A 5,000-nucleotide genomic window follows, 5' to 3' on the forward strand; every position below is an offset into this window, starting at 1 on the left:
GTCTGCTGTTGAAGTCCCCGTGGCCGCTAATGAACTGTGTCATATAGTGGTCCGGTCTTACCCAGCTGTTCTCAAGTCTGTCCTTGATGCTGTCGAAGTACTCGAAGGTCGTTCTTCCCTTCCCCGTGGTCTGCCAGCGCTCTTGCCACTTCTCTATTGCTTGCCTGGCGATTTCCTTTTCGCTGCGGGCATCATCTTGGCCTTTTTTCCACCGGTACGTTCTTGCTCGGGCTTCGATGAGGAGGTCGATCGGAATGGCTCCGGCGATGACCTGGAGTGCTTCTGTTGAGGTCGTCCTATAGGCCTTTGTCACTCTGAGGAGTGCCATCCTCTGCGATCTTATGAGCCTGCTTTTTGCTTTTCCTTTCAGCAGGTCGCTCCAGCCGGCTGCGGCGTATGTGGTTATCGGTTCGAACAGCCCTTTGTACAGGGTACGCATGGCCGCGTGTCCGAGTCCCCACTTCGCCTTAGCTACTCTCGCGAGGCTGTTGAGTAGTTTTTGGCCCTTTTCTGTGACCTCGTGAACGTGCCTGTAGTAGATAGGGACAGAGGGAATCTCGTTAATCCATTCATGCGCGTCACTAATTAGATGACGAGGCATTTGGCTACAATCTGTGGACCCTGCTATTAACAAGGTCCATACTTCCGAGGTACCCCCTCGTAGGGAATTAAAATAAAGAAACATTTGCACTGTAATCTTAAGATTACTGCAAATTAATAAATAGACGACACACTTTGTATATGAATAATTTGTGTATAAGTTCTTATGTACAAATTCATTAATTAATAAATAAATAAATAAATAACATATAATAGTATTAAAATTATCTGGGTCATTCATCCAAAAATAAGTTACAGAGCTCTATAGAGCTCCTTAAAACGTTCATCACTAACGTTTTTATTGTTTGGTCACCAATATCCATTAATCTAAGGCTCCTCTCCGTAAACGGAGTTATCGCACCACGGCTGCCCAACACCACCGGTACAACTTCGCCCTTGCTAAGTTTGAATTTTGCCTTTAGATGTTCTAGGCAAGGCTTGTACTTTGTAATTTTCTCCTTCTCTGCTTTGGAGAGGTAATCCTTATTCTCATAGCGGACGGTGACGTCGACTATGAGAACCCTTTCCTTGTTTTTAACTACAAGGTCAGGCTTGTAAAGGCTACCTCCCACTTTAAGCGAAGGTTCTATAAACACCTCGTTATTCTTTCTCAGGCTTTCTGCAAGGGTTGTCTTGGCCTCATCATGCCTCTTAATTCTCAGGCCCTTTGTGTATTGGCACAGCCCTAATATATGTCCAAGGGTCTCGGGCTGGGTCCGACATTTCCGACAGGCAACATCAATATTCTTGTCGGCCCGTGCCAATACCGATCTTGTTCCAAATGTATTGGTCCTGAGCTTAAGGGCATCAATAAACCGAGATGGTTTGAGCAGCTCGTAGTGTGTGAGCCACACATTGCCAGTCTTGTTCCTAGAGAAGTCAAGAACTCCTTGTCCCTGACTCTTCAATTCTGCCCATTGTTTAATGTGGGCAGCTTTCAATCGCTTTCTCGCTTTCTCTATATCCTCCAAAGAGGCTGGCCAATTAATCCTCAGGGAATTGGCTATCTTTTTCAATTTCAACTCTCCATGCTCGTCAACCAGGCCAGAGACTGCCGGATCCGTTGAATTTTTCATTTTTATTGCATTTTTGAGGGTGCCGAGTTTTATGATATGCTCAAATCTCGGCAACCCAAGCCCCCCCCAACTTTTAGGGGCATAGAAGAAGCCAGTGGCTGTTGATGGCGTCAGATGGAAAATGGCCTTAACTTCCTGCCTGATCTCGCTATCCAGCAATCTTAAGACGCTGTCACCCGGCGGATTCACGAGTAGATGGTATATGTAGCGAGGGAGTATGTATTTAGTAATTAATTCTAGCTTCTGGCACGGCTTGAGCGAGAGTTTTCTCACTCTTCGCAACGTGCTCAGAAGTTCAGGCACTATTATACCACAATGAACACCTTTCCAAGGCCCCATTTTGGCGCCTAAGTACTTGAAGACCTCACCGGGATCCACTGATGGGATGATGTTATCCCCAAGTTTAATTTTTGGTTCACGAATGAACCATGTGTCCCTTTTGGAGACGATCTCGAATGTTTGGCTCTTGTCTCCAGAAACGTTCATACCGAGGCCTTTCAGGTACTCATGAAGTATGTTCATTTGGCTTTGTGCCTCTCCCTCGTCCGCGCCGAGTAACACTACGTCATCAGCGAAAGCCAGGACAGGAATTTTTCTATTAGCATTAACGTTGATGCCACTGGTTTTTTGTTCAACCAGATCCAACAGGGGCTCTAAACACAAGTTAAAGAGCAATGGGGACAGGGGGTCACCCTGTTTGACACCCCTGAGAATTTTGATCTTAACCCCCATATTGTCTTTAGATTTAATAATTGTATGACTACCTTCGTACATGTCCTTTATTAGTGCGATTATGGGGGCCGGCACTCCCTTCCTCGCCAGGCAAGGTTCAATAGCCGAGTGGGGCACCGTATCGAAGGCTTTAGAGATATCCACGATAGTGAATATCCCCCCCTTCTCTTTCTTACTGTAGTCCAAGGCAGCGCTCAACAGATCTATATTAATTTTACAACCGCTCTCGGCGGTGAAACCTTTCTGCCTTGGACTTAATATCGTGCCCCTTCTCAATCTCCCGTCGATTATGGAGGAGAAGATTCGGCCGAGAATGGGACCTATTGTTATAGGCCTCCAATTCTCGACCAGGCTGCTAGGCTTATTTGCTTTTGGAATTAGCGTCGTGCGATTTTCCTTCCATATGGAAGGAAAATACGATATATATAGTAGCATATTAAACAATTTCGCCAAAATGGTAGGCAGGCCAGGTATCAGAAGATGTTCTTTTTGCAAGCCATCTGGACCTGCCGCAGCCTTTTTTCTTATTCTTTTGATCCTCTCCGCCACATCCGCAACAGCAATCGGCGGGAAGATATCGCACAAGGATAGTTCAGAGGCTCCATTTCCTGGGATCGGGGCCTTGGTAGGTCCTGTTTGGCCCCATAATTCCTCATAGAGCCTCCTCACTTCCACGGCTTCAGGTGGTTCCTTAGCCGGCTGGAGGAAGGCCTGATCATTACTAACGATCGCTTCGGCCAACCTCTTCGGATTTTCCAGGAACAATTCCTGGCAACGTGCGTATGTATACCTTTTCTTTGCATTTCTTCTTTTCTTTTTGTTACTTGTTTGGTGACCAATCCTTTTTGATTTTTTATTATCATTATCTTTCTTTTCTTTAGCTTTATTAATATCAGCGATAGCACTATAGAGCACTGAAGGGATGAAATCGTTAATTCCGCTCACAAGGGATTCCCTATGTCCCTTGAGAGCGACCCAGATACTCGTCAACCGAGTGTTAACCAATCTTAAAACAGAAGGTACCTCGGTTTGTGTCATTATGGCTTGTTCTAGCTTTTCAAGCCATTCATCAAAATCTCCGTTGGTTCCAGGCTCATTGAAATGCGCATTGCCTGGATCAACGGGATCACACCCTCCCTCTGTCGCCAGAGTGGCCTCCTGAGTATTGTCCTCACCAGTTAATCTTAATTTTCGCCTTTGGTACTTGATTTGGTCGATAGTTTTTGTGGTGAGGACCTCGCTTATCATTTTGTTAGGATGCCTGTGATCCTTGTAGGTTTCACAGAGCTCCCTCAGGAGGGCCAACTCTTGAAACGTCCATTTTTTCTCAGGGGGGTCTGTTCCCCTTCGCTTGACGTTTCTAACGGCAGGGTGTGCATGCCGCTCGTGGGTAGACAGCCCCCTTTGTGTCCCAAAGCTCATGGGGCAGGCCTCACATTTGTAAGGTCCTTCTTGTTGTCTTTCGCTCCTGCCACTGCAATGAGGCAGATGGCATCTAACCCCATGAAGCTTCGAGAAGCATTTGCCACACTCTCTACACATATATTTGATGGGGGCTGTCACATGATGTTGCTCCAGATGCCTGTTCAAGTCTGTTGGTGATAGAAAGAAGAGGTTAATTCCCCCCTCTTCACAGACAGGACAAGCAGTCTGGGTACCCACGAATGGTATCAATATAATCATATTCATGTCCATAGACATTGCCGGGTCGTCAACGTTGGTCCCCTCCAGAGCGGAAGAATCCGCCACGGCGCCTCCGGGACCGAGAGACGCCGCGTCCGAGGCTATATTTTCACTATCGAAAATTGCTTCGTTTTGTGAATCTTTATGAACTGATCCAAGCCATGCCCAATTCATGACCATTTACAAGCCTAGTCGTACCAATTCATCGAACAGGAACGAATTCCTTGCTGATGGTATATCTCCCAACTTCACGGCGACGAATCACCGTTGGGTCGGTAAACCGACTAGATGGTGTTAGTCTTTCGCTCCTGCTTCGCCACACTCCGTTTAGCCATACTCATCATGCCCGGGGGGATTGTGCGCCCCACGCTGACACGAGCGGAGTATGTTACCGGCGGTACCACGAGGAGGTAGAAGTGTGACTTGAGCTGGCGAGACCGAGGTCTCCCTGCCCCTGAGCAACTACAACCAATCCCAGGGCTCACGACACACCGTTATTAGGCGGCATGCCGCTACCCAAGAGAGAGAGTCATAGTTACTCCCGCCGTTTACCCGCGCTTTTTTGAATTTCTTCACGTTGACATTCAGAGCACTGGGCAGAAATCACATTGCGTCAACACCCTTGGGGGCCATCGCAATGCTTTGTTTTAATTAGACAGTCGGATTCCCCTAGTCCGTGCCAGTTCTGAGCTGAGCGTTGAATGGCGGCCGAAGAGAACGACCGCGACGGTAAAACCGCCGCGGAAGCCTCGCAGCAAGGAAGATCCGCGGGAGGCCAAGGCACGGGACCGAGCTCGGATCCGGGGTGCGCGACCATATCACCCCCGAGAGAGAGATACGCCGCGTCCCGTTCAGCTCGCCCAGGCCCGGCACGTCAGCCAAACCCGCTTCCCGACCAAGCCCGACACG

The 5,000-nt window shown here is 48.1% G+C and overlaps 1 pseudogene; it reads right to left on the minus strand.

Annotated features, from left to right (window-relative positions):
* The window catches only part of LOC138189280 (uncharacterized), a 9,569-nt pseudogene that overhangs the window by 2,141 nt on the left and 2,428 nt on the right, over window positions 1–5,000 (minus strand).

The sequence above is a fragment of the Bombus flavifrons genome, unplaced genomic scaffold, assembly GCF_040668555.2.
Source record: "Bombus flavifrons isolate JBK064 unplaced genomic scaffold, iyBomFlav1_principal scaffold0024, whole genome shotgun sequence".
Classification (NCBI taxonomy): domain Eukaryota; kingdom Metazoa; phylum Arthropoda; class Insecta; order Hymenoptera; family Apidae; genus Bombus; species Bombus flavifrons.